A 22,278-nucleotide genomic window follows, 5' to 3' on the forward strand; every position below is an offset into this window, starting at 1 on the left:
TGGCTTGACTTTAACCCTGAGATGGAAAATTATCTGATTTTGGGTTGAATCACCCAGAATTGTCCCTGTTTGTTTGTGGAGGGTGTTAGCTCCTTATAGAAGAACAACATGCACAATTCCAAATTGCTTATTTGCAAATCTTATTTGATTAGGTCTGTCAAGATCCAGAGTATATAGTAGTGTATTCAATTTTACTGTTCAATGCTTTAATTCCTTCCCCACACCATGATAACTGAATCTTTATCTGAATTCAGCCCAGTTAAGCTATAGAGTAATCAGAAAAGGGCTTCTGGGTTTTAGTTGCTGCAGAAAAGCTGATGCAATATGAATAATGGTTTGCAACACTGTGTGCAACAATGGTTTTCTAAGATGTAAGCATAAGATCCATTTCCTTAAGAAATCAAGGTGTTTTATGAAGTGTAATAGGCAATATTTTCATCTGTGCATTTTGCTAGAAAATGCTAGTGGAGGTTTGGATGTCACTTAGATGTGTGTTATTTGTGAGCATGGCTGCCTTTTTCATCATGCTTTTGCAAAACATCAAATACAATGGCACCATTCATTCTAGTAACGTTTTCAAATACAACACCACCCTTTATTCCAGTAATGTTTTTATACAAATAAATAAGTTGCAAATGACCGTTTTAAGTGTAGAATTAATTTTTAAGTTTGGAATACTCTGCACACCAAAGATCTTTCATTTCGGTTCTTAACACACATGCATACAGTCTAGCTGCCCTTCTAAAACCTTGAACTTGAATTTCAGTCTGAAAACCATAAATTCCTTAAGCTGAGCACAGACTCTTGTCTTTATGCAGAAACAGTTGCTAAAATTAGAAATATAGACAGCAGTTCCAGGAAATGCTACCTAGAATCTTTACTTTACATCATTAGCTGACAAGTAAGAACCCACTTGCAAGCCAGTAAGATGGGGTTGTTTTCCTCACTGCTGTTTGATAGCAAATGATTACAGATAAGCTGTAGGGATATCCATTTATTCACAAGGACTTTGTCTTGCAGATGAAAAAAAAACATTACCAATTCAGAAAGCTCTCTATGTATGGCAATCAATTTTAACTCTGCCTTTCTGCTGATAATGGAAGCTTCTGTCTCACCCCCTGTCTGGCTCACGCGAACTCCTCTTCAACACGTTCTGAGCTTGACAAAGTTGTATAAATCATTTTATGGTAACAGAAGATACTGTTAGGCTGGTAAACAGAAAGGAATAAATACACAAGTGTCAAGCTCCCTTCAGTTATATCTATTTATTACCCCACATGAATGCATACGGTGCTTCATAAAACTCCATCGGTATTGTAATCAAGTTATGTCTTTTGGGAGAGGGAGAAGCTGTCGTAGGGACCATGTTAAACCTTCATGCTCAATAGAGTGCAGAACACCAATTAAGGAGACTTTTGCTCTAAAACTGCCCTAATTTGCCACGTGAGCCAGGGGAATCTTTTATAAGACAGCATATGGGACTCCCTGGGACTTGGTATGCTAGCTAGAGAAAGGTGGCATAAACACAGGCAAGTGTATCCACTAGAGGGTATTGGCACACTATATATGGTGGTGCATTATAGATAATATCTAACAGGTCTCATTTATTATGCCTTTAAAGGAGACCTTTAAAAGTCCTTTCTCTTGTGAAGTCCATATTCCCCAGGACCTTTTCCATTTCCTGGTAGCAAATGCATTCCTAATATGAGCTCAATTGCCATTAGGAGAACAGGGGGGTGGGAAGCTGCTCACCACCAAATTATCAAATGGCTCATGCCCAGGTGCTGAATTGAAATATTGATGCAGTCAGAAGACTTCTAGAGAGTTGGAATGTCGGTGGAGCAACATGAAGATTTGCCCCTGCCTTGCACAACAGCTTTCAGGAGAGGGATAAGTGGGTTCAAATTCTGCAATCCAAGCATTTCCAAAAAGCATCTGTCCTGGAGTGGAAAAAGCACAGGAAAGGAGCTCCTATTTTTAATAGCATCCACTAATCCCACTGCTATCAAGACTTTATAACAAATCTAGGATGGGGCCTTTAAGTTGATAGTACAAGGCTGGTTTGCTTCAGAGAAGAATTTATATTTGTTGTTCAGATAAATGGCCTATCACATTATAATCCTAGTAGTATTACTTTTCAATTTAAAGTGTTTACTTGGTTAGGATTGCTATAGGAATTGTTTGTTTTTGCTCATAAATGACTATTAAAAGGAAGAGAGAAAGGAATTGTGCAGTGTGTGTGAAAATATCAAGTGTCTCACATGGGCATTGGAGTCGCTGGGAGTCTCTGGGTGGCTTTCATTAATATTTTTTTTAAAAATCTCTTTTGTAGAAAACAGTATGAAAAATGAAGTTATTTGCATTTAAAAACACAGTTTAGTGGTGGACCTGGTAGTGTTAGGTTGGTGGCTGGACTTGATCTCAAGAGGTCTTTTCAAACCTGAGGGATCCTATGATTTTATGGGACTATATTTTGCTTGCACTATTCTGAGGCTGTTCTTTTGAAATTTTTAAGATCTTGGGGAAAAGATAATGATAAGTGCTCATTCAGCTATGGACATTTTACACTAAGATGTGTATCTGCATAAATACCTGCAAATTCCTTGTCCTTTGAGAGCCTGAGCCATATAAGTCACAAAGGGAATTGAAAAAGTCTAGCCTGAAGAAGTGCCTGCCCTATCATAACAAACCTAATTGTGGGTGTGAACAAGGCTCACCAAAATACACTGATCCCACCCAAAATGACAAAAATGAGTCAAGTGAAACCAACAACAAATATTGCCTTGTTTATATTACAAAAGCCATTGACTTTCTTTCCCATGATAACACACTGGCTCAGAGAGTTGATGATAATGCATATGAGCATGTCAGAAAAGCATTTTAATGAGAAAGCCCTTTATGTAATATCTATTTTTATTCAAATTGGAGATTGAGGGATCAAGTAACAGGATGAGATGTTGAAGGATTGGTCTGAAAGAAATTGTTTCATTGTTGTAGTCATTAATGAAAGTGTTCTCCTTAAATATTCAAACATCCACAGCAGTATTAAAAATTAATCTATATACCATGTATGAATGCTTACTAATTTTTTTTTTTGCAGAAGGTAAATTTAAAAGAACTGATTGTGTGAAGGGAAGTACTTGTTTAGGTAGATTTTCTTCTTTTTTTTCTTGTAGCATTGTGATAGTATGGTTTGAATAATTTATTCAAAATTTAGTTAGGGATAAAGACAGCTTAGATTTTCTGATTCTCCTTCCAAAATGGGGTTTTACAATAATGTGCAGATTTTAGTGCTCTGCCTAAACTAATTTTAATTTGCCAAGTTACCAGTGCAATAATATAAATATTTCTTGGCTTTTTGGAATTGTTTTCAGATATGTAGACTTTAACAGTCTATTTTCAGATATGCATAATACTGTGATGTAAAAAAAAAAAAATGCACACAATTTTATGTAGGTCTTTGTTAGTGTCCTGGTTTATTCTGAACATGTCTGTTTTCTATTCATGTTTTCTTCTTAATATCTCCCAGTAAAATCACCTAAATATTTTTTCATGTGATGTGCCTGGTTTTCCATTAGAAGTTCTACCTCATGTTTTTCCTCATTGAATACCACTTGTAATTTTCTATCCACATCTCAAATTTCTGAATTTGTGTTTTACCCCTTATTTCAGTCATTATGGACAAAAGTCAGTTATCACTACACATCACAATTTCTGTAATCACTTTTTAATAGAAAATGATTTTCAAATTTCCAATGTATTTGTTTCAGTTGCTCCAAAAGAATTAAGAATATTGAACAAGACCAGTAGCTTTTATGTTCATTAAATAAATTATGTAATCTCTATTTCATGTAATTCTGAGTTGCATCTAGGCTAGACTAATGGAGTGTTGATATCTCCTAGTATTTGAAGCAAAGTGTTTGAAGTCTGGATATCTTTCCTAATTCTCAGGTTGAATTTTGGTGTTGCACTCTGAGAAAAGTCTTAACTTTTGCTGCTAAAATGTAGCAACTTCACGGATATATTAACCCTCATTTTCCACTGTAAAGTAAGATGAATAATCAAATACTACAAACAAAGCTGTATCTTCTAGCAAGCATCCTGTGAGTCCAGGCTCCTTGCATTTCCATTTCCTTATCCAATGGTAGGTAGCATCAGCAGTTTAGCTTTTCCATTCTGCATTGCAACATCCTATCACTAAAAACTTCCTGAACATCACTTTAATGGATTGAGGAAGATGATTGTGGCTGATTAATTTTTTTCAACTTAAATTAAGTATTAGCAATTTGGCATGACTTTAATTCTTTTTCTGCTTTATGATGCTCCTTCCATTGTGTTTGTGGTATGATGATGATGCATTTTTGCAGAACTTTAAGTAAATTGTGGGACTAATTGTATTTCCACTGGGAATTTCATGGCAAAATGCCTTTTTTGTTTAAACAATTTAATGAAGACTTGCCTCACACTGACACTCAGATACAATACGTCTCTCTCATTCAATATTGAAGTTTAAAAATAAATGGCAATATAAAAATTAATTCTGTGTTAGAAAAGAATGGCTCTGCAGTACTATTTTCCTGTGCTTGCCTTAATAAAACAACTGAAAAAAACTCCAAAGAAACCATGGATTTTGATAAATACTCTTTAGTTGCTGTTGGCATAGAGAGATTAGTTTACTCTGGAGAAAAAAATGCTTGTGACTTGGGATTCTAGATTTTTGGTTATTGACTTGGCACTTGCAGTCACATGAAGATGTTGCAATGCCATCAACTGCTTTGTTGCTGCCAGGCTGAAGATACAAAACAGGGCTGGCCTGTGCTTTTCTCAGTAAGCCTGTGTGTCTGTGGGTCTGTCACACTGAGGGATACACGGTAAAGTCTTCCAGGAGCATACACAGGAGAATGTATAAATGCATACTCTACGTAAGATTCCTTGCAATGGTGTAATGTATTTTCTAAGGTGTAAAGCCAACCCAAGTTTTATAATCCCAAGTTTCCAATTACAGAAACAGTGTGTAGTTTTAGTATACAGACTATGTAGTATAATATCTATGGTAATAACATCCTCTTCAGTTTCAAAGAGCCTTTCCTCATTTTTCTTCCATGTTTGAGTGTAGTTTTGTGTTTCCCCATGCAGTTCTTTTTTCTTCATCTTACTGGTGATGGAATATTTATGTGTGTTATTTGTAAACCATTTTGGGTTGGATATTGTTACACATGACAGAAAAATTTGACAGATAAGTAGCAGGCTACTACTACACCAATAATACCTTTTTATGGCTAATGTGAAACACTGCTAGACAGGTTAAGCTGTAGATAGATAGATGGGAAAGAAAAACAAACACAAAAATGTCCATAATCCAAATTCAAATTAATTTTCTCAAATGAAGCAATTGACATTTCTATCATAAAATAGAAATAGAATACTAACTTGACGTCTCTATATCTATAATTGAAAAATTATATATTCAGCATATTGGTTATACCTCCTTTTTAGAAAGCTTGCAAAAATGTGTCAGCTGAAAAATATATTACTTTAAGCTCTATATTTTTAGAGGTGATTGAGAGGTTTCTTTTTGTTGTGAGTTTTGTTTTTTTCTATGTCCCCACTCTCACCCAAGTGCCAATGCCCACATTGTGGGTAGTGAAGGTTACTTTTGTATAAAAGTGGGTTTTGGTGTATAACCTCATGAAGCTTCTTTAGAAGGTCAAAGTGAATGGAAAACTTTTTGCTCAGACTTAAATGCATACTTGAGTAGGTTCTTTAAGTCAAAGCAAGACAGATGTTGGTGAATACATATTTTAGATGTTCTTTTTTTGGATATTCTGCTGCAAGAGCACCTGTCCAGCCAAATGAAAACATCACATAAGAATGAAGTGGCACTTGTGCTGGTTCAAGCATTTTAAAGCAGACATACTCAACTATCACTTAACAAAGCAACATCTGTGGCACAGGGGAAGTTTGAATAATGCTGCTTTTTGGGTTTGCTTAAACACGTTTGTGTCTGCTATTCCAATTTGTCTGCCTGGTGCTACAAAAAGATGTTTCAGTGACTTTGGGAAATGAGGTATAAACAACAGTTTTGCTTCTTCAGCTGACACACCTAACAGAACACAGAGCTCCTTCTTAGGACAAAGAATAGAGGGATCACAGTGGCAAAGCCTTTTCTGTGTGTTTTATCTACAGAGGTGATGGTGTGTTTGCATTCCTATCTCCGTATGCTTGACTTGGCATTCATAGAAAGTACTTCAGTAGCTCTGTCATATTGCATTTGCTGATCTGTAGGATTGGAAGATGAGCATTTCCAGGTTAAGGAATTATATTTTATTAATAAGAAGGTTCACTTATCAAAGGCACAGGATTCTTCCCGTTGTTGTGCACTGTTGCAGGGCAAGCTAAAACTTTTTTATCAACAGTCAGAAGTGCAATTAGTACTTTTGACCTTCTGTGAATATCTTTGATAGTAGGTAAAAGAAATGTGCTCCTAGATTCTTAAATGCTAACCTCTTCTTCTTTTACCTGAAGAGCATGAGCAAAAGTACATGTCCTATAGCATTTTTTACCTTTCATCTAACAAATTTTTTTGTATATGTGATATGTTTCTGTAGAGGATATCAATTCCTCTGAAATCAGCCTTTTAAATTTAGCTGCATACAGTGTAATTCACATCTTTAATTTAAAATCAATTCACAGTTGTACTTTTGTGAGCTGTAGGTTATTTCTTCTTCTCTATGAAATTACTCACATTATGCGTACTTTGTATAAATTATCTTAACTTGGGTTTGGGTTAGTTTAATTATGGTTGTCTCCAAAATGATTGTGGCATGCTTATGTTAATCAGAGGAATAGTTATCTAACTGACCTGTGGATTATCTAGGCTGTTGAGTTAGTTATTGTCAGTAAACAGCTGAAGGTGTAAATGGTATCCTCAAATGTGGAAGTTCAAGGCTCGGAAATAGTAGTCAGGACCATAAGTGTTGTGAGATGTACTTTGTTGTCAGCTTAGGAGAAACCTAAAGTTAATTTCTCCACCAGAAGCACAGGGTGGGATTTGCTTTGTATCATGCTGTAAAATATGAATGAGTTTTAAAAGTATCCCTAATGGTCCAAGCTTTGCGGTATACAAATACCAGTAGGATCGTTGATGTGCACTCCTAAGGTGCCAGTCTTCTAATTCTGTTATGCCCTGAGAGTCAGCAGCCTTGAACTGTATGAAGTTAGAAATACCCAGTATGTAAAGGGATGTCAAAACCCTCATTTTGCCCCACCCTTTGCTGGTCAGCTGCTCAGCTCAGAAACAACCCCGTGCAAATGTGTGTCCAACAGAAAAAGCCAAAAATCTCATCTGTGACCCTTAGTAGGAAAAGGTATTTGAGTGAGAGAAGGGACCTGATCTTGTGTTGCTGTTTGAAATACTCAAGTATTAGAAATAGAGCAAAACCTGGCCTATTCTTGGTTACCTCTGTGATGACATGAACACCTTGGTGGTCAGGGTGCCATAGTGATATTTAGTAGTCTAGAGGCTATTTTTTCCTTGTTTTCTGGAAAAAGTGTAGTTAAAAAAGATTGTTTAAAATATGGTCCTTTAATACTGAAAGACATTGTTGAAATCAACAAGGCAAGCAACAGTGCTCCACACTGTAATTTTATTTTTTGCTTCAGACTCTTTTTAACTACGTACTTAACTTTTACAATTGATAAACTTAACACTGCAGTGTTAAGAACTTGAATATAAACAGTGGAATTAATTTTATTAATTTTCATTGTCTACCTTAAGAAATAGGAAGAAATGGAAGATCATAAATAGAAGAAGTTTGTTTTCTTTCACTTTGATTTATTGGAAGAAAATTTAGACCAACTAATATGTTACAAGAGGAGTTTGGTATAATAAATAATAAGATTACAATTCTGGAACAGCAATTTCCTTATTTAATGCTGTTAATGGGAAAAGTTTGAGATATTAATTTGTCAATTACATTTGAAATGCATTAACTAGACACAAATAGCTCAGTCAGAATAGACATTGGATAGCTCATTACCCTTTCATATACTGCACTACAGCCCTAACTAGAAAGCACATGTTAGTAAAAAAATAACAAGCAGTTTAAAATTCACACACACAACTCTCAAGCTACCTTAGATTAGTTACAGATACATTCCTTTATTTTTGCTCTGTTCTTTTTCTCTGATGAAGCAGATCAAATGAATGAATGCATCTGAAACTGGATGAAGTGTATCTAGCTGTACCATATGTATTTATACATTTAATTGTAATTGTTTTTTAGAAATACTGCTATCAAGACAAAAATTCTGAAATCTCAAATAATCATTTCAGGACAATAATATATTAAAAGTTATTATTTTCAGTTTAGGTTTTTCCCTTACACACTATGATTTACAGTTTTTATTGCACAAGAGGTCTTTTACAAGGGAACCCACATTTCCTGCTTTTTTCCCATATAATATAGATTATATTCTAAAACCTTCAGTACTAAGTATTACTACTTAATTATTAATTATATATACTAAGTAATTTATTATTTGGGATGATGGTGGTTTTTTGGAGGGGGACTTTGTTGGGGTTTTTTAAATTTTGTAAATGACAAACTTAGAGTCTCTGAGGGGGTTCATAGAAGTACCTTATTGTCTTTGAACAATGCTTTGAATCAGCTTGTTGTGACAATGTCTTGAGCCTTTTTTATGCTTGGTTTTGCTGTAAGAGCAAGGCATGGGATGATGAGAGGCGGCACACAAGTGGGCACCAGAGACCTCCCAGTTTCAAATGACTCACCAATGGTCAGTTAGAGACTTAGGAGTTAGCTAAAAATTATGTTGGGATAGAAAAGAGTAAAGAACAAGTAGCTTGTGTACAAAATCTACTATATACAGTAAGTTTGAATCCCTAAAGGAAGAGCAACGTTAAGAGTGTTAGAAGGCACATAAAAATGGCCTTAAAGACATCCTGTAGAAATCACTGTCAATATCATGCTGCTTGCAGTGAAGGAATTGCTGTATGGGTGGCATTGACTCGTTTCCCCCTGCCAGGTGGGAGCTGTTGGTCTTGGGGAGCCCAAGCAGCAGTCCAGTCCTTTCTCTGTCAGAGAAAGGAATCTACACTAGGAAGCGTGCCTATATTTACCAGCTTTAACTGTAATATACTGTACTATTTAATGATAGATTATTTTATTATTGCAAGTTCCTTTTCTGAAACTGCTAAGCTGGACTGAACCCTTTGACTGTGCCCTGAAGATTCCAACTCTTGTAATCAAAGTTTCTTGGCCTTACATCCAGTGTGTGCTTTCCTCCTTATGTGTAACAAGGCAGGCTGGGTTCATGGAAGGGAAACTGCTGGGGTCTGCAGGCAGACGCTGGCCTGATGTGGCAGTGGGGCTGCTTTCAGGGCAAAGGCCATTATCTCTATGGCTCCGTAGCAGGACAAATGCTCCTGGTCACTCTTTCCAGGACTGTGAACTAGTTCTCTGTTGGTACTAGGAGTGTTGGTGAGAGGCAGGTGAGAAGTGGTGTCATGACCTTTTCCCCATCAAAACAAGTTTGATTTAAAACCTCACGGCAACTTAGTGTGAACCCTTGCAACTCTTCATCACATTTTCATTATGCAGTCTCCCTCCTGGCTGGCCCCATGTCGGGGCTCTGGGGAGCCTCAGTTATGTTGGTGTTCAGCCTGGAAAAAGCAACTCTTAGTTGTAGGTCCTATTGTTCCAAATAAAATCTCTGATGCTGAATATGTTCTTGAAAAGACACTTAAAATTCACAGCTCCTTTTGTCCAGTTTATGTTGTATTTCACTGTGTGAATGATCATTGGAACTGAACTGTATCCATCAAGTGGAAATAGTTTATATTAATCCTGTAGCAGTGACATAACCCTTCCTTTCCCACAGGATTCAGGCACCTGCCAGGCACTTTAGGTTTAGCCTTTTGCCTCAGCTTGGCTTATACCCAGACTAGGATATTTCTCACTTTTCAAAATGAACATTCATTTGAAGTTTGAGTTTGTGCTTTCCTAAGCTCTGAGTGGTTTCTGTGATGGCAAAACCAGGGCACTGGAGAGCTGACTGACTAAGAGTGATCCTTCTCCTGCTGCTTGCCATGGGACTGCTTCCTGCATAAGCACAGAAAGAGTAAGTGAGGCTTGTCCGAGGGCCCCTTCCTATAAATGTGTGAGTGATTGCAGCATTCACCCGTGCCTTACACCCCATCACTCAGCTTCCCACAAACACCTTTGCTCAGTGATTATTTGAGCTATCAGACAAACAAGGCAGTATAATGGTTAGAAATGAAAGTGCCAACTGAGAGAAGTTAGACATAGAGAGGCATTAGTAAGGTCTCTCTCAATGCTCGTATTGAACTGGTGGATTGGGGCACAAACTACTTAATCTTTGAGGTATCTCTAGGAATCAAAGCCACCAAAACTAAGTCCCACAGAAGATTAGAATTGGAAATCCATTTGTTTTCATGGTATTACTAAGGGGTTTTTTCCTTTGATTTTGAATGAAAATTATAATGACTTCATAGAGACAGTAAGTTATACTAATTTGGATGTGTTATTTATTTCAAGCATGACTCTTCTTGCTGAGAAAAATAAGACTCCTGTGAACTTTTTTGTGATTATATATGGCAGACAGGTTGGTAATTTTAATTGGTGTATATATAGTCACTAAATTGAGGTTTGTGTGAAAGATAATGTAAATAATCAAATTAATAGGAAATCACAAGAGCTCTGAAAGGGATTTTGAGCCAAAAATCCAATCTATTTTCAATTGGAGCCTTGTAAAATCTGTAATCTCCATCTTTTTTTAAAAGCATTGTTCTGTGAGGGGGAAGGCAGAAAGAGAAGAATAGACTGGGTAAAAAAAGTGTAAGCCTACAGTTTAAGCCCCAAGTTACACATTGCTCCTTGCTAAGATTTCATTTCTCTGGTATTCTGTTTTGATCAATTAGAAAAAATTGTGGATTTTATCTAAGCGGCCGAAAAAAATATATTAAAAGAAAATCTTTAGTGGTGATTTTGTGGTCTTCAGTTAATTACAGCAAATGTTTACTCATGCATATTTCTGTTTGGAGTACGTACATTTAAATTTCAGCCAGAAATTCTCTCCATCAAGAAAGTGATGTTGTTTAATTATTAAGATAGCGTGCAATGTGACCTGTTTAATAATATAATACAGGCTCCTTTAGTGTTTATCTACCAGTATTCATGTGAAAAGTTAAAGTTTGATCCATATAAAAATTTTGCTTCAAAATCAGTAAGCAGCTATAATTCTGTAAGTGCACAGTATTGCCATGATCTTGACTCTTTTTGAGAAACAGGAGCTCATGCAAGAAGTCACATATCATCTGGGGAAAGCAAGACAAGCTTTCTTTCACCATTCATTGTGTCATCTGATTTCACAAGAGAGAAGAAACTTAAGCTATTCTGATTTGAAAGCTTCTTTCATTTTAACCCTGAGCTCAAAAAGAAATCTGATATAAAAGCTTGTAGCTGCATGTTTCAAAAGATTTTCTCAATAATTTCCAAGTTAAAAACTTTAATCCATTGTAGGATATGGACATCCTCATAAAGAAACATATTTTGGGGTTTTTTTCAAGCAGAGTCATGAAATAATACCTTCCTTGTACTGCTGTGATTCAGTGCAGGGATGCATTTTGCTTCAGTCTGTGTCATTGTAGCCTTGTTACCATGTCATGGAAAAGATTTAGGCATGGCATGAACTCTTTCATTGTTGTACTTAGCATTTCCTTGTGCACTGCTTCTAGGGATTGACATCAAAGAGCAATATGAGTACACGGATTTAAACACAACTTTAAAGAAGTCAAGCTATTTTTGGTTGTCTTCTGAAATGATGATACCTCTCAAAACCAATCCCAAGTAGCCTCATGTTCTGTGTGTGCATGTGTCTGTTTTCCACAGTAACTGACATTCAAAATAGCATCTCTGGAAGGAGACAAGTGCTGGCATTAATGCTGATCAGGAATAGTAAGTAATTTGCTAGAAAGAGACAGAAATGCAAGTGGTGTTAATAGAGGGAAACCCTTCAGAGAAAGCAGGCGTTTTACATTCTTGCTTTCTCCAGAGTCTTCCGGAAGTCCTTCTGCATCAGTGATTTCTGATCATGGCCTGCAGGGAAACACCTTTCTTGCAATTTGTGCAGTAATACTGTGAAGTGATGCTGTTAGAGGGAGACAGTTTCATCCCTCAGCAAAATGAGACATTCGAGACAATATCCAATTTGTTCCCAGGGCATTTTTGGGACAATCTGACAAACTCTCAGATATCAGCAGTGTCTGAGCTGCAGCTAATGGACCTTGCGCCTGGAAAAGCAACATTGTCCCCTGAGCTTTTCACATTATGTCTGTCCTAAGTCCAGAATATTCTTATTGCACAATTTTTTATTGAGTAGAAACATAATTTTTGCTTTTCTTGTCTTGTAATGGGAGTTTTTGTTTTCATTTATTTATTGATACTTTGACATTACGTGGCATAGAAAAAAGCCCTTTGGAATTTGGGACATGTTGTGTTTATGCAGGGATAGCCCTTTGGAGTTGTAGTCTGACAAGTGTGTGTCCTGAAGCGAGTTTTTTGCTCTGAAAGGTTGGAACGTGCTGCCAGTCCTTAATTGCCTGTCTGCAGGGTGTCCCTGCTCTGTCCCCCCTGCCCACAGAGCTCAGCTGCCACCAGCCCACAGAGGGAGCTCGGGCTCCTCCCCTCACTGCAGGGGTGGAGCTCAGCAGCGGGGAAATCTAGCTGAGGTATTTAAATATTTAAACCTCTGGGTGTAAATTGTTATCACATTCTGAAATAGTTGATAAAAGGCTTCCAGAAGCTCTCTGTATTGGAAGGAAACTGCAGTTCTGCAGCAGAAGTAACACATACCTGCCATGGATGCTTTCTGTTAGGCACACTCTGATCTGCAGAAATAGGTTTTATGATAAAGAGTGTTAAGTTACAGAGCAATACAGAATGGTAGTGCTTGTGAAATGTCTGTTCTGGCACTTCTGGAAATAAATGCTTAAATTAATGATGACTTGGAGAAATCACACAAATGTAAAATACTGGATTTACTGTGGCTTTATGCAGTACTTCAGTATTAATTGCTTGGAAAAAAATCCTTTGAAAAGTAAATGTATTTTTGGGTTAACCTTTCTTCAAATCTTCATATTTCATGCAGTAATTTTCACAAATTTTATTCAGTGAATAAAAAGATGCATAAAACCAGAAACTTGTGATTAATAAAATGGACTCTGGTGTATAATGAGAAGGACACGAATTAGGCAAAGTTTTACAGGTTCAATACTTGCCCCTTCCTTTTTGTATCTCAGGACTGCAGAGTGGTGGAATTACAAGTTTCACTAGAGTGTTCAAATTTCATAAACCAAACTTTTAAATTATGGTTCTCTGTGCTCAAAATATGGAATGCAATATTATTAGACTAATTCTTGATATTCAGAAAAAAATATCAAATGATAATCTCGCAGTTAACTATAGGACTACTGCAGCTTTATCCTGGATCAAGGTTGTCACATGAACTATCTGTTTGTTTGGTAGCACTGATCATTGTAGTCCTTGAGCACTGTTATCATCTCCAGGTTATTTTTCTTTTCTCTAGATAGAAAGCTCATGTTGTAAAAACCAGGTATCAGCATGTATCATCATTGATAAAAGAAGATTGTCTCTTAAGTGAAGTCTTAACATTTGAAATCCCAGAATTGTAGGATATCTGGAGTGGAAGGAATCCACAAGGACCATCAAAGTCCAGCTATGGGCCCTAAGAATCACACCATATACAAGCAATGCCATTACAGTTGAACTTGATCTATTTTGTTAGAGTGAATGAAATATGGAGACATTGATTGCAAGTCCAACTCTGAGGTCTCTTCTTTTCACTCTAATTTCACCAGTCTTTGTTCTGTTCCAACAACAAGATAGGCTGTTGACTGGGAGTATGGGAGTGTCTGCATGTTTTAAATATCTTTCTCATGGATGTAAAGCTGGGGGAGATGAAGAAGTTTCATGTTCAGGTAGTGTGCTCCAGTACTGTGAGCATCAGACATCTTGGACAGGCTTAGGGCAGCACAGAGAAGGCGGCAGAGAACTCTGCTGCTGCAGCTCACTCTGCTCTGTCCATGGAACTGCTTGGAAATATTGAAGCCTTTGCAGTCTAATGCTGTGTTAATGAGCAAGACTGGCTTACTGCTGTTACGTTGCAGCTTGGTCCTCAAAGTCAATGCTAGAAAAAGAGCTACAGATTTTCTGTTAAAGTAATGATATTTTATAAATTGATTATTGATTTAGTTGGCATGATAGGGGGCTAGTTATGGCCTTGTGATAAATCTCTGCAATTATGAGTGCCTTTGTTGAAGGCATGTTTTGAAATTTAATAATAGAGTTCTAGTAGGTTTACATAAACTTGTAACTTGATTTAAATTATCAGGCTGATCACAAAGAGGTCCATAGCGCATCAGTTCCTAGACTAATGAACCATACATCCTTGTCGACTTTAGTAATGTTTTGACAGTTTTTGCCTCAGTGCCTCTGAATTACAAGTGTGCAGAGATGTATTGCTTGCTGCTACGATAGGTCTCTCCCTCAGGATATGGGAGGTCACGTTTTCTGAATTTGAATTGCTTAACTAAACAATGACAACTTCTGTAATGCTTTAAAAGAAGGCTACAATCAGTTATCATAGTTGTAGTTGCATCTTTTTTTCCACAAGGAGAGATATTAAAAGAATGACATTTTTCAATTTCATACATTATTTAGCTTTTCTGAAATGGCACTTTTGGTGTTCTTAAAATATAGGGGATTTATATAGCTGTGTGATTAATTCTAAGATGGTAGAAAACTGCTGTTGATTCTTTCTTGACAAACAGAGATGCAAAAATAATTCAGGTTTTAAAATCAGGCTGTCTTTATCTTCTTGCTAATGAATATATTATGTGCATGAAACACATGCAGCAACTGTCTTATACCATTTACTTGTTTGAGTTTGTCCTATCAGCTAACCTTGTTCAGTATGGGCATTTTTCATAAATAAGATGGCTTTTTTTGTCTTTCACTATGTGGCTGTTGAAAAAAGGGCCTGTGTTGGTCTGTGTTTGATCTTGTCTATGAATTCCCTGTTTTCTTGAGTTCACAGAAAGCAAACCAGATAAATATAGGAAGGCAATTTTTCTATGAATGACAGATGATATTAGTATTAAATGTCTAGATTTTCTTATGTTTGTCTGTTTTCCCCTTTTAGAGGTGCAATAAAGTGGAGCTGAAATGCATCTTACACGTTGAGGTCAGTTCTGCGATGAGAGTTGAATATTATTTCATGTGTTTGAAACATTCCTTTGCTATACTACATTATAGAAGGGAAAGTAAGGCAAGCTTTATTAAACATTGTGACCTCCTGAAATGGAGATTTGGCAATTTTAACTATGGCATTTCCAAGTACAGAAGTTTTGAGGAATGTATCTTTTGTGGAAAGCAGTGAATCTTGTGAGTCACAGGATATTTCTCTAAGTGGGGTTATGTTTGAGTGAAGCATGTTACATGGTGCATCATCATTTAATTACTTGTGGAAAGGTTTGGGAGCAATGATCTTGGGCACTGCTGCATTTTGTTCTCATCTGCTCAAAGACCTCTGAAAGGGCTGTTGTAAGTGCTGCAAAAACGACAGCTGTGAGGATGATGATGGTGTCACTTATGTCCACTGTGTTGTCTTACTCCCTTGTGGAAGCTGAATGTAGCATGAATTCCTTGTGTTCTTTGTTAAAACCTATTCTATAAATTTCAGATAGGCCTAATAGTCCATATCATAGACCATAATCCCCATTACTGCCCATTATAAATGTCTAGTTATCTGTTCAATAGTACATTATCGTCCCCTTGGATCCATTATTGTTTAATATATTAAGACCTTAAAGTTTTAATATATGGATCACCCTTCAAAGCTCAGTGACAGTCTGATAAGTAGTTGCAAATAACTCAAGCTTTAAAATAAAAGTTTTTCTTTTCAAAATGACATTTTTCTAGACTGGGACATCCCTTACACCTGCCTCTTCAACCTCACTTCACTCAGCAAAGACTGATGTGCAATTAAAGCAAGTCTTATAAGATCTCAAGAACAGTAACGGATTTTCAAAATGGAGCAAGGTTTTGGCTGACTTTTTCATGTCCACACAATGAAGGACAAGAGAGAAGAGCATTTTCTACAGTTTGTATGTGTTTGATTGTTCTTTTTAGAGCCCTGTAAGTGTCACTCTTGCTGAAGCCATACAGGACCTCCTACAACCCACACCTTTTCTGTGTTTTCCATTGCACTGTGTGCCTGAGGCAGGTCAGTGTCTGGACAGTACAGAAGAAAAACAAATAATATGGTTCTCGAGCTCTCTGACAGACTTCTCCCACTCAACTTTTCTGCCTTTCATTTTATGCTATAGAGAACTTGCAAAATGTTCAGCATAGAGAGCTTACAAAGAAAACTCTGGTGGCCTGAAGTCTTGTTCTTTGTTCCTCAGCCCTCAGAGATGTCCTGCTCAAGAGCGTTTGCAGTTAGATTTAGGACTCCCTAAAACAAAATAATAAGAAATGTAGGTTCATTGATTGCAAAGATGATGCAATATTTACTTGGTCCTTGCACAAAGATATTTTTGTAATCGCTTAGTTTTTAGAGATTCAAGATCCTGACTGAGACATTGTTCAATTCTGGCAAATAGTTGACAAATTATTAAACTTAAAGTGAGGCTGCAGATTAAATCTTACACAGCTGACAGCAAGGAATGTGTTGCTGCACTGGGACATCCTGGGCAGCAGTTGCATTCTTTCTTTTTTTCCCCACATTGTTTCCTAAACCTTCCTCGTCCAACTTATGTTCTGTGTATTTGTCATAATTTAAATATGGATAAATGCCTCTCAGTTAGGTTAATAGCTGATAACATATAGTAATAATTCTGGTGCAAATGGGTCTTTGTTGTCAGTGCATTATGCTACCTGCTATAATGGCACATAGTTGTTCGGCAGCTCATGCAATGACTGAGAACAGTGTTTATTGGCACAGGTGGTCCATGCCAGGTGCTCATCCTCCATTGCAAAGGTCTGTGGTGCTGTAGTTGTCCTGTGTGGTGGGGCCTCTTCCTGATCCTGTCATGCCACTTGCTTTTGGAAGAGTCTGTTTCTCTTAGATGAAATTACAGAAAATATTGGCCCTCGCCCAGCTTTGCCCGTGTTCCTGCTGGAGCAAAGGGAGGGTGCAGGCAGGGTGTGTGAATTACCGAGTTCCACATGGCAGTGGGCTCAAACAGGTGGAGGTGCTGAACTGTGGTAGTGGGGTGGACACAGATGACCATTTCGGCTCTTTGTGTTTGGCACCAGCTCCTCATCGTGCTGATAGGTCCTTTTAGCTTAGTATTAAAGCAGGAAAAGATCAATCAGAAACATCAACTAAAGAAAAAAATTATTGTTGCAGATTTCCTGTCTTTAAGGGACAGTGACCTTGCCTGATTCAGTATTAGCTTTTAGATTGTTTGTGGTGCTTTCCTTTTCCCCCCAGCCTACTATTCTTAAACTGCAGGTTATTTTAAGCTTATTGCTTTTAAATTGCAGAGCATTTAAGACATTGTAGGCATATAGAATTAAGCTTGGACAGTATTGAAGGTCACACTATAGAGAACTAAATTACAATGACAGCTGGATAGTCTGCATGATAGTCTTTTTATCTAGCTCATGTATCTGATTCTGGTCTTACTAACCAGTGTTTATTCTTTCCTACACTGGTAATTATACTTCAATACTTCAGCAGTGACATTTTAAACCCATTTTTGCTGCAAAAATTTTTGTTTGAGCAAACATCAGATTTATTTGGTTACTCTCATTTAGTCAAGTTTAAATGTGTTTCACCATAAATTTTCCTTGAAATTAAGCTTTTCTGTTGTTTTGTTTTGTAACGCTGTAATAATCATTGACGTGGTGATAGATGAACAAAAACACTGGAGACATAGTCTTCATTTATTACATGAAGTTTGGGAAAAGATGGATCTGGAAAAAGATGCAACTGATCCTAGTGTTGCAATTGGTTTTGATTAATTGTAGCTTTAAAGACTTCTGACATTGTAGTAGCTTGTTAAAACACAGTGCTGTGCTGTTCCTCATGGGCTTGGAGCACAGAGGTTGCAGTGGGTCTCTGATTTTCCTGGGCTTTGTGTGCAACAGACCCCTGTGTCCTCCTGCTGTGTAAATAGAATGATGGCTGATGAGAATCATGCAAGCTGTTGCTTCTCTCTCCTTGCTGGTAGTGTCTCACATGGAATTGTGTCCACTCCCACACAGTGACCTGAACTGTGGCTCCAATTATAATCATGGTTATGTTTTCCATCAAAAAGTTCTTGAGCATCTTTTGATTTGTTAGTATATATTAATTATTTCATCAGCTGGTTTCAAAGTCTAATTAAAATCTAAATTTTAGAATTGGCTCCATGTCTGTAAATAGCACCTGCAATTGTTCAAGAATTATTTGAAGAGCAAGGCAATTGATATTCCAAACAACTGTTTTGTGAAGGTTGTAATCTAGATCCACTGAGAAATCTGTAGAGAAAAAGCAGTAGCTAGACTCCCTGCTGCTTCTCTTATAAAAATTAAAGACAAACCAGAAAATGACAGCACATAATTATAAAGAAATAGATCCATTTGTTAACAGTTCTATGGTGAAATTTTGTTATTGGCACTAATAACAACATAAACATTTGCATTCAGCTGAAAGCAAGCAGTGATATTCACAACGCGGTCAAAAATATCCCTGTAGAGTTCTCAATGAGAAGAGCATTGTTTTGAATAAAACCTATCTGGATATTGTAGAATGCTATGCTGCTATTGTGTATTTCATTCCCCCCCCTTTTTTTTTTTCTTAAGACGTATTCCTCTCTAAAATATTTTCCAGTATTAAATTCTCCTATGGAACTGGAAGCTATCTTCCAAACATATTTTCTAGTCTGTATTTTTAAACTGCCTTTGCAAGTATAAAAAGGTACATGCTACAATTTATTTACTGATTATCCCTAAAACTTTGAGTAGGCTCTTTGAATGGAAGTAGAATAAATTCACTAAAGCATCTGCAAAATGACAAGTGTTTAGTAAGTGGCTGGCTACTAATAAATCCGAGGCAAAACATACAGAAATGAAATAAGGTATTGATATAAAAAAGAGGTGTAAGAAGCATCAGTACAATGCAGTAGCTTGATAAATCTGGTTTGAAATTTAAAAAAAAAGGGAAGACAGTATTCCTGCTCCTGAGAAGCAGAGCTGTAGGTGGGCTCTGTGAGTTTGGGGTGGTACATGAGTTTTCCCATAGCAGGTCCACCTCCCAGCCTCCAGAAAGAACTGGTGTGAAGAGCTGGGAGATGGGATGTCCCTCCATAGCAAAGAATATTGCACTGTGAATGCCAAGTGTTGATAACTCTGTGCGTACACATGTTTTTTTATAGTATGGGATTCCTTCTACTGAAGATCTTGCAACTCTGGAAATATTACACAGGCTTTGCAGTAGAAACTGTCATATGCCAGAAATTCAGCTGAGCGCTTCTTGGATTTCTCTGTCTGAACACCATGGAGATGATGTCTGTCACAATTGTACAGCTGCTGCAAGTGGTAATTTTCTAATCAGATGAAGCATAAGAAAAATAATTCCTTGTTACATACCTTTAAGCTACTGCATTTAACTTCTTTTCATTACCATGTAATTATCTTTTCATTCTATAGATGGTGTGATAATTTCCAAAACTGTTTGTGTCTGAAAATTAAGTGAAGTTGTGACATGCCTGGAACAGTCTTACTTCAGTGACCTAAACTACTTAGCTCTGGTAAATGTTCACGACAATAAAAGCTGCCTGTGCAATGCCCAGTCATCACAAGTTATCCAAAACAGCTGTGACAGAGACACTGTACTTTAGGCCTGATAAGAGCCAGTGGATGTGAATCTTTTCTCTTTTTTCTAGTTGTGATGATGTCTTTTTTCTCTATATTGTAGTTGCATTTGTGATTCTTGTAGCTGTTGTAGAGAGCAAAAGGTGAAGTTGTGTTCTAGGCTTGTTGTTTTCAGTAATCTTTAAGAAGGAGATAGGGAAGCCAGAATTTTCATGTCAGAAGAGCATTTGTTCATTTGAGGGAGATCTGAACAAACACAAAAGGATCTAGCACAGTAGAAGGAACCAGAAGAGCAGACAAAATATGGGGAAAGAAAGGCAATTTTAGTAGTGTCTGAGAGGTGTTTGAATTCTGTAAAAATGGTGCATTACTAAATATACTGTTTGATAGAAGAATTATAAATTATCAACAATTATACATATGTTACAGCCATGCAGAAGTATTGTATGGTAAATAGTGCTCATCAAGACCAGTAAAAAGTGTTAAAATAATTTAGGACTACTGAGTCTGCAAGCAGTGTGTTACACAGACCACTGATTTGCTTTATAGTAAACCAACTATTAAGAAATTATTAATCTTTTAATAACTGGTATGAAATTAATGTAAAACACAGCTGAGTCTCATCATGCTGGTGTAAAAATAAGATTTATTTTCCTTTGTCAGACATTTTCTTCCTTCCCACTCCCAAATGTTGAGAAGGATACTTTAATAGAGGAAAGAGATTTTAAGCTTGCACATTTGGCTCTTTTTGTAGTCATTATTATAGGTAGGTTTAGTACTTTTGTAGGCCCCATCAATTGTCTTACTATATTATGAAAAAATCATGTTTCTTGTTTGAGGAAAAAAACAAGGAAAGAGAGAAGGGGTATCACTGTATGGGTACATAAGTCAAGAACAGCTAACAGCCAAAGGGCAGTAACTCAACCAGAAATGGATATTGTAGTTCTCATAGAGCAATTGCCTTGGCAGTTATTTCCCCTAGGAATGGGATAAAAACACTTCCAAAATACAGACACTTGCCTGTATGTGCTTCTAACCAATTTGTGTTCTCCCAACCTACTTAATTGTGAATAAAAGCATAGTTAAAAGATTAACCTGCTTTATCTTAACCCACCTCTTTTGAGACATGCACATCAATGGTTCTTTTCCTTTCCTTAGAAGTATTTCCCACTGCCCTGAGTCCCTTTCTTTGTTTGCTGCCCAACGTGCACAGCCCATGTGGTGAAGAATGTATCATGTCTGGGCTGATGGGCTGGAAATCCAGTAAAAATGAGATGTGGAGTGGAGTGGGGTGGGGAGTGGGAGGGATGGAGAAGTCAGAGGAGCAGCAGCCTCTGTGGGGCTCAGAGTGGTCCCTGCTGGGCGTGTGGTGTTGGTGTGCTCTGGTTCCTTGCGCTGCCTTCAATGGAAACTGATCCAACCTGTAAGGGAATGGAGATTTAGCAAAGCTCAGTATCTGCTCAAGTGCTGGACTCTGTGTCTGCTTTTATTATTGATTGGCCAGTGGAGAAGGCTACTGTAGAGAAATATGGCAGTGAGATGACAAGAGATGAAATATTTTTTCAGTTAGAAGTGACCTCGTAATTCCCAAATGGCGGTATGAAGTGGTACTCCAAATGAATTGTGTGGGGACATCCTAATGAGTAGGAGTTGTTTTGGATCAACTTCTAGGCAGTACAGAATTTCTAGCCTTATGAGAAATGTCTTTCCTATTGCAATTCACCATACAAAGACAAAATTGAGAAAGCTTTGGAGCTATAGCCAGCTAAATTTATTTGTCTATCAGGTGATAATGATGTTTGGTAAATGGGGTTGAATACAACCATGGCATTCAAATGTTTAGGCAATGTTCAAGGCCATGCACATTTTGTCCTTGCTGTAACTTTAGATCATAACAGGCTCTAAAACAAATGTTCATTTCTTGCAGATAAGGCTTGGGGTTTTACGTACATCTATGTTTACTCCTGATGGTTTTTTAAAAATTACATTTTCATAGACTGATGAAGACAGTAAGAGACATGCACAAATTACTGTCAAGAAATGAGTAAGGTTTTTAGCTAAAAGATTGCTTAGCTGATGTTTAGCTTCTGCAAGAGACCTTAAGGGCTGTTTATATACAAGTCACAAGACTAGTGGACATAAAATATAAAAATATTAGTGAGAACTTACTCAAATAATATGCTTTTTTTTTAATTCTACAGAGAGCTCTGTGAAGAGTACAACACTTTTACTGTTCTGTCAGGTCTCTGCAACATGATTCTTACACTGACATGGATGTAAGTACCTTGAAACTGCTTATGTAAAAGAAGTACTTTGATAAAATCTGACCTTTATTACAGTTCTCTTCGTCATGGTG

At 37.1% G+C, this 22,278-nt stretch overlaps 1 long non-coding RNA gene across 1 annotated transcript in view; it reads left to right on the top strand.

Annotated features, from left to right (window-relative positions):
• The window catches only part of LOC143694639 (uncharacterized), a 296,382-nt gene that overhangs the window by 159,140 nt on the left and 114,964 nt on the right, over positions 1-22,278 (top strand). The window contains exons 9-11 of the long non-coding RNA XR_013183243.1: positions 19,484-19,646; positions 19,758-19,858; positions 22,124-22,198. This is a non-coding gene — a long non-coding RNA (uncharacterized LOC143694639). The remainder of the gene's footprint in view (positions 1-19,483; positions 19,647-19,757; positions 19,859-22,123; positions 22,199-22,278) is intronic.

The sequence above is a fragment of the Agelaius phoeniceus genome, chromosome 8, assembly GCF_051311805.1.
Source record: "Agelaius phoeniceus isolate bAgePho1 chromosome 8, bAgePho1.hap1, whole genome shotgun sequence".
NCBI classification, from domain to species: Eukaryota; Metazoa; Chordata; class Aves; order Passeriformes; family Icteridae; genus Agelaius; species Agelaius phoeniceus.